Source organism: Chrysoperla carnea (genome assembly GCF_905475395.1).
Source record: "Chrysoperla carnea chromosome X unlocalized genomic scaffold, inChrCarn1.1 SUPER_X_unloc_169, whole genome shotgun sequence".
Taxonomy (NCBI): Eukaryota; Metazoa; Arthropoda; class Insecta; order Neuroptera; family Chrysopidae; genus Chrysoperla; species Chrysoperla carnea.
Genome location: NW_025408121.1, coordinates 12,805 through 21,545, shown reverse-complemented (window position 1 = coordinate 21,545; position 8,741 = coordinate 12,805). Strand labels below are relative to the sequence as shown.

General features: G+C 23.3%; 1 non-coding gene across 1 annotated transcript; it reads right to left on the bottom strand.

Moving 5' to 3' along the window:
* Nucleotides 1-6,079: 6,079 nt before the first annotated feature.
* Nucleotides 6,080-6,198, bottom strand: LOC123303969. The gene has a single exon (XR_006536033.1). It is a non-coding gene; the product is annotated as a 5S ribosomal RNA (ribosomal RNA).
* Between the last annotated feature and the right edge of the window lie 2,543 nt (nucleotides 6,199-8,741).

Genomic DNA, 8,741 nt, shown 5'->3' with positions numbered 1-8,741 from the left:
CTATGTTATTTTCATTTTTTAGCAAAAATAATGAAATATTTCAATATATTATTAAAGTAACAGATCATTTCTTTTTTGGTGCTGCTTTTTTAATTTTTGTAGGAGATGATTTGGCAACAGAAGCTTTCTTAGCTTTTGGTGCTTTCGGTTTACGAGCAGGGCTACTTTTGGCAGCGGATTTTGTACTTTTTGCTGGTTTTGCTTTAACTGGTGCTTTTTTTGATGCCGCTGATGATTTTGCAGTAACTTTTTTAGCAGCAGTTGATGATGATGGAGTCGCTTTTTTTGCTTTAGGCTTTTTGGCTGCCAATGATGTAGTTGTGGCTTTCTTTTCTTTTGGTGCCCGTTTACTTTTAGCACTCTTTGCTGAACCTTTTGCTCCACTTTCTTTTTTGGATACTTTTGATTTAGCTGAAGAATTAGATGAAGCGGAAGCAGCCAATTTGAATGAACCAGATGCACCTTTACCTTTAGTTTGTACCAAGGCTCCCTCAGTTACAGCAGCTTTTAAATATTTTTTAATAAATGGTGAAATTTTATCAGAATCCACTTTATAATTTGCAGCTAAATATTTTTTAATTGCTTGTAATGATGAACCACCACGTTCTTTTAAATTTTTAATTGCGTTAACAACCATTTCTGATGTACGTGGATGTGTTGGTTTTGAATGTTGTTTTGTACGTTTAGCACCAGAAGCTGTTGCTTTTTTTGTTGGTGTTGTAGAAGCAGCAGTAACCGCAGTTGCTGCAACAGCTGTAGAATTTTCTTCGGCCATATTTTTTTACTTTATAAAAATAATGTATTTATTATAAATATTTAAATGATAAAATATAATAATTCTATCAAATAAAAAATAAAGGTTTTCAATTATATCATTATTCACAATAATATAAGTCCCTATGTAAGTCAAAGTACCATGTAGAAAACACATAAAAATTAAATAGTATTTCTAATTTACTGTCGTAGTAAACATGATTTATTTTTTCAATTTCTATAATATATAAAATAATAAATTATAAATTTAATAATAATATTTATTTTATAAATTAAAATATATTTAATTTTTTTATTAACAATTATTAATAAACATAGTTTAATATTAATTATTTCAATCATACAAAACAATAATATTTTTAAGGTAAACTTAAAAAGTATATATTTTTATTTTTTATTTAATATCGATTTATTATAAATTATTAGTATATAAATAATTAAAAAATTTAATATATAAATATATATATTATAGTATAAGATTTCATTTTTAGAAAAACTTTTTTTGTCAATAATGAAAACGTATTATTATGAAATGTGTTAATCGAACATTGACAAAATATATTTCATTAGAAAATACTTTTATTTATGCATTAATATCAATAATTAACTATTAAATTAATTTTTTCATAATTATATAAAGAAATTTTATACTGATATAAGTATTTATATATTATAATATTTATTTTAAATATAAAAAAATTTATGACAAAATATATTATTAGAGTATTTGTTGAGATTAATATAAGATTATTTTAAATAAGAATTAATTTATATAATTATTAAAATATTATTAATTTTATGTTATGTAATTTTAATAAAAATAAATAATAATAATAATAAATATACAAATTTTTTAACAATTTAAATTTTATATGATCTAAATAATTTTGTTAAGTACGATATGAGAAATCATTGTAAGCTTCGTTAAGAAACTTTGTAATATAAAATAATAATAATAATATTAAATATATAAATAAATAAAATAAATTTGATATATATTTTTAGTTCATTCTGTGTATAAATCAAAGGATACCGAATAATTGGTAACGGATGCGATATATTATAGTATCGAGTATTAAAACATAATATATAAATTTATCTTGTTATTCAAATTTTTTGTTACTTAACTTATGTATTTAGAAAATTTATAATATTATTTATATAATTGACATAAAATCTTATAAATTGAAATTTTATTAATATGTATCAAAAGAAGAGAGTAACGTATTGATATAATATCAAAGGATACTGATTATTTAAATAACGAATACGTCATATATTGTTTGTGTAACGAAGTTCACTTGGCCATCTAGTTTAAAATAACATTTTCAATAGAAAGTTTATATGCTTTGTTTTTTTTTTTTCTTTAATTATTAAAAAAATAAATTGAAATTTAATTCAATCAAATTTTATAATAATTTTAAAAAAATTTTTCCTTTTAAAAAATATTTTGTGATGTTGTGATAATATGTATTAATACAAGTGCATCCTGATACTTTTATCTCTAGTAAAGGTATGAGTATCATGAACAGTTTTGTTATCTAATGATATTATTTTGATAATATTTTGTGTATATTCTTATAATATTTTGTCTAAATATCATCATAATACAATATTATTTTGATAATATTTTATGAATATTCTTATAATATGTTACCTAAATGTCATCATAATATGATGAATTATTTCCATAATAACATATAAAAAAAGAAAAAAAAAAAAAGAATCATTAATTTATAATTATTTAAATTGATTCTTTAAAAAAATATTATAATATATTATTTATAAAAATAATTTTTACTCTTATTTTAAATAAATTTGTGGCCTTTTATTAAAAGGCCTATGATCGATGTATTATTATTATAAAAATTAATGCAATGTTTTTAATTTATGCTTTCTTTTCAGTTTTCTTTGGTAATAACACTGCTTGAATGTTTGGTAATACACCACCTTGAGCAATTGTTACACCAGATAATAATTTATTTAATTCTTCATCATTACGAATTGCCAATTGTAAATGACGTGGAATGATACGTGTTTTTTTGTTATCACGGGCAGCATTACCAGCTAACTCGAGAACTTCTGCAGCCAAATATTCCATAACAGCAGCCAAATATACTGGGGCACCAGCACCTACTCGTTCAGCATAATTTCCTTTTCGTAATAATCTGTGAATTCTTCCAACAGGAAATTGTAATCCTGCTCGGCTTGATCTTGACTTTGCCTTTCCCTTTACTTTACCACCTTTACCTCGTCCAGACATAGCGAATAAATTTATTTAATTAATATTTTTTTTTTGTAAATATAATCACACAGATGTGTACGTTACGGGGATTGTAACATAAATGTTTAAAATGTTATTTGGGTATTTTAATTTATAATATTTATAAAATATAAAACTTTAAAAATAAACCAATCACCTTATAGTATTATTTTTAGCCAATCAGAGAGTAGTATTCATTTTTATTGTTATATCCATCTTCGCGTATATAATACGCTAGTTGTATACACGACACGCTCATACATATACTGACTGGTGTTCTGTAACTATCTGTGTATATTAATTGTTTGTAACAATGCCACCAAAAACAAGTGGAAAAGCAGCAAAAAAAGCTGGCAAAGCTCAAAAAAATATATCAAAGAGTGATAAGAAAAAGAAGAGGAAGCGCAAGGAATCATATGCAATTTACATTTACAAAGTATTAAAACAAGTGCATCCTGATACTGGTATCTCTAGTAAAGCTATGAGTATCATGAACAGTTTTGTTAATGATATTTTTGAACGTATTGCTGCTGAAGCATCACGTTTAGCACATTATAATAAACGTTCAACAATCACAAGTCGGGAAATTCAAACCGCAGTTCGATTATTATTACCTGGTGAATTGGCAAAGCACGCTGTTAGTGAAGGTACTAAAGCTGTTACAAAATATACAAGTTCAAAATAAATAAATCGAAAATATTATTTAATTGATAACATAAAAATACATCAACATATAAAAACGGCTCTCTTTTTAAGAGAGCCATCAAATTTTTTAAATAAGAGTAAATTATTTTTATATATACAAAAAAATAAAATAAACAATTATTAATATCATATTTAATATAAAATTTTATATATTAATAGCTTGAATATATCTATTATTAGTATATCAATATTATTAATTTTAAATATAATAAAGGATATCGCGGAATATATATCGTAAATCAGTGTAATGCAAATGCATTACATTACCTTTATTATTTTCATTTTACATTTACTACTTGTTTATGTACGCTTATAATTATTAGAAAAATATTTTTAATAATTTTAAAAAATAAATGAAATAATAAAAATTTAATAATAAATTATTTATTGAAAGTATAAAAAATGGTATAGCAAAATCTTTATTTTCTTTGATTAAGGCGAAATGTTTTATTAGTTATAAATTCGATAATCTCCTATCGATACTTGTTACTCTTAACTTGTATATATAAAAAATATAATAGTATATTAATTTATAATAAAATTTTTTCAAAAATTCAATAAGTTATTGTAAAATAAAATAGATAATATACAAATTATAATTTATTATTGCAGATATATTACAATAAAAAAAAAAAAAATAAATAAAAATATTTGGTAATGTATGTTATAAACAAAATAATTTGTTGTAAACAAATTATATAATATGTTATATTTATTAACAAATTTATTTACTCTTATATAAATAAAATTAGTGGCTTCCCAAAAAGGAAAGCCTGTTTAAATTTATCGGATGTATTAAATATTCTTTAATAAATTTACTAAATATTTTAAGTAAATTATTATATTTTCTTAACCTCCAAAACCATACAAAGTACGACCTTGTCGTTTTAATGCATATACAACATCCATAGCTGTAACTGTTTTACGTTTTGCGTGTTCAGTATATGTAACAGCATCCCGAATAACATTTTCAAGGAATACTTTAAGTACACCACGTGTTTCTTCATAAATTAAACCAGAGATACGTTTTACTCCACCTCGTCGTGCTAAACGACGAATTGCAGGTTTTGTAATACCTTGGATATTATCACGCAAAACTTTTCTATGACGTTTTGCACCCCCTTTTCCAAGACCCTTTCCACCTTTTCCTCTGCCAGTCATTTTAATAAAAAATTATTTACAATATTTTAACGAACGGATAACACGTGTGTTAACCTCACAAGTATTGTAATGTATGTGAGCGCCGGTACAATTGTGCCTTTTTATATAAAGCATTAAAGATTTTTTAAGCCACGCCTATACAATTTGATTAGTCCATACTCTGATAGCTATCCAATAGGATATGACAACAAAAATTTTGAAATTTCATATAAATATAAATACAACACATTTATTTCGCATTTAAACATTTGACTTTGTAGTATCAAATTGTCGAATATAATTTTTAAAATTGTGTGTTTTTTTGTAAAAACATTATTATTTGAAAATGGCTAGAACCAAGCAAACTGCACGTAAATCAACTGGTGGTAAAGCACCAAGAAAACAATTAGCAACGAAAGCTGCACGTAAAAGTGCACCAGCAACTGGTGGAGTAAAAAAACCACACAGATATCGTCCTGGTACAGTAGCTTTACGAGAAATTCGTCGTTATCAAAAAAGTACTGAATTGTTAATTCGTAAATTACCATTCCAACGTTTAGTACGTGAAATTGCACAAGATTTTAAAACCGATTTACGTTTCCAAAGTTCAGCTGTTATGGCATTACAAGAAGCTAGTGAAGCCTATTTAGTAGGTTTATTTGAAGATACCAATTTATGCGCAATTCATGCAAAGCGTGTTACAATTATGCCTAAGGATATACAATTGGCAAGACGTATTCGTGGAGAACGTGCATAAGCGTTTTAAATGACAATTTAAAAAAAAAAAAAACAAATAAGAAATATTTTCGGTCCTATATATAGGACCAACATATATTATTAAATAAGAGTATATTATTTTTATTAAAAAATATATATATATATATATATATATAAATTATTGAAATAAAATTAAACATTATTAAAATTTTGTTATAATTATAAGCGATTGCTATTTCTAAAAATAAATAAATTTCATAAAATTTATATTATTTTATATTCATTTGAAATATTAAAAAAACTTCTCGCTTTAAAGTAACCATGATATGAGTTATAAATGCAATAAAATTTTATACAAAAAATAATATTTATTTGTTGACGAATAATATAAAAGGTTTACATTTCTAAATAACATATATTTATATATGGTGTGTAAAAAAAAAGAAAAGAAGAAAAATAATTTATATTTTTAATATAAAAAGGCAACCGCACACAGTGTTCCCAAGCGGTCACCCATCCAAGTACTGACTGTGCCCAATGTTGCTTAACTTCGGTGATCGGACGAGAACCGGTGTTTTCAACGTGGTATGGCTGTTGCCAGTAATAAATGAAAATTTTTACAAATATATATTTTTCATAAATATCATTAATATTAAAGTATATTATTAAAATTTTCAATGAAGTAATCAATTTAAATATATACTTATTTATTATACCATATATTTTAAATAAAAATGCAACCGCACACAGTATTCTCAAGTGGCCACCCATCCGTGGTACTGACTGTGGCAAATGTTTCTTAACTATTATTTTATAAAATATTTATACAAAAAATAATTTACTCTTATCAAATATTAATTTGTGGCCTGTATTAAGGCCTATGTTATTTTCATTTTTTAGCAAAAATAATGAAATATTTCAATATATTATTAAAGTAACAGATCATTTCTTTTTTGGTGCTGCTTTTTTAATTTTTGTAGGAGATGATTTGGCAACAGAAGCTTTCTTAGCTTTTGGTGCTTTCGGTTTACGAGCAGGGCTACTTTTGGCAGCGGATTTTGTACTTTTTGCTGGTTTTGCTTTAACTGGTGCTTTTTTTGATGCCGCTGATGATTTTGCAGTAACTTTTTTAGCAGCAGTTGATGATGATGGAGTCGCTTTTTTTGCTTTAGGCTTTTTGGCTGCCAATGATGTAGTTGTGGCTTTCTTTTCTTTTGGTGCCCGTTTACTTTTAGCACTCTTTGCTGAACCTTTTGCTCCACTTTCTTTTTTGGATACTTTTGATTTAGCTGAAGAATTAGATGAAGCGGAAGCAGCCAATTTGAATGAACCAGATGCACCTTTACCTTTAGTTTGTACCAAGGCTCCCTCAGTTACAGCAGCTTTTAAATATTTTTTAATAAATGGTGAAATTTTATCAGAATCCACTTTATAATTTGCAGCTAAATATTTTTTAATTGCTTGTAATGATGAACCACCACGTTCTTTTAAATTTTTAATTGCGTTAACAACCATTTCTGATGTACGTGGATGTGTTGGTTTTGAATGTTGTTTTGTACGTTTAGCACCAGAAGCTGTTGCTTTTTTTGTTGGTGTTGTAGAAGCAGCAGTAACCGCAGTTGCTGCAACAGCTGTAGAATTTTCTTCGGCCATATTTTTTTACTTTATAAAAATAATGTATTTATTATAAATATTTAAATGATAAAATATAATAATTCTATCAAATAAAAAATAAAGGTTTTCAATTATATCATTATTCACAATAATATAAGTCCCTATGTAAGTCAAAGTACCATGTAGAAAGCACATAAAAATTAAATAGTATTTCTAATTTACTGTCGTAGTAAACATGATTTATTTTTTCAATTTCTATAATATATAAAATAATAAATTATAAATTTAATAATAATATTTATTTTATAAATTAAAATATATTTAATTTTTTTATTAACAATTATTAATAAACATAGTTTAATATTAATTATTTCAATCATACAAAACAATAATATTTTTAAGGTAAACTTAAAAAGTATATATTTTTATTTTTTATTTAATATCGATTTATTATAAATTATTAGTATATAAATAATTAAAAAATTTAATATATAAATATATATATTATAGTATAAGATTTCATTTTTAGAAAAACTTTTTTTGTCAATAATGAAAACGTATTATTATGAAATGTGTTAATCGAACATTGACAAAATATATTTCATTAGAAAATACTTTTATTTATGCATTAATATCAATAATTAACTATTAAATTAATTTTTTCATAATTATATAAAGAAATTTTATACTGATATAAGTATTTATATATTATAATATTTATTTTAAATATAAAAAAATTTATGACAAAATATATTATTAGAGTATTTGTTGAGATTAATATAAGATTATTTTAAATAAGAATTAATTTATATAATTATTAAAATATTATTAATTTTATGTTATGTAATTTTAATAAAAATAAATAATAATAATAATAAATATACAAATTTTTTAACAATTTAAATTTTATATGATCTAAATAATTTTGTTAAGTACGATATGAGAAATCATTGTAAGCTTCGTTAAGAAACTTTGTAATATAAAATAATAATAATAATATTAAATATATAAATAAATAAAATAAATTTGATATATATTTTTAGTTCATTCTGTGTATAAATCAAAGGATACCGAATAATTGGTAACGGATGCGATATATTATAGTATCGAGTATTAAAACATAATATATAAATTTATCTTGTTATTCAAATTTTTTGTTACTTAACTTATGTATTTAGAAAATTTATAATATTATTTATATAATTGACATAAAATCTTATAAATTGAAATTTTATTAATATGTATCAAAAGAAGAGAGTAACGTATTGATATAATATCAAAGGATACTGATTATTTAAATAACGAATACGTCATATATTGTTTGTGTAACGAAGTTCACTTGGCCATCTAGTTTAAAATAACATTTTCAATAGAAAGTTTATATGCTTTGTTTTTTTTTTTTCTTTAATTATTAAAAAAATAAATTGAAATTTAATTCAATCAAATTTTATAATAATTTTAAAAAAATTTTTCCTTTTAAAAAATATTTTGTGATGTTGTGATAATATGTATTAATACAAGTGCATCC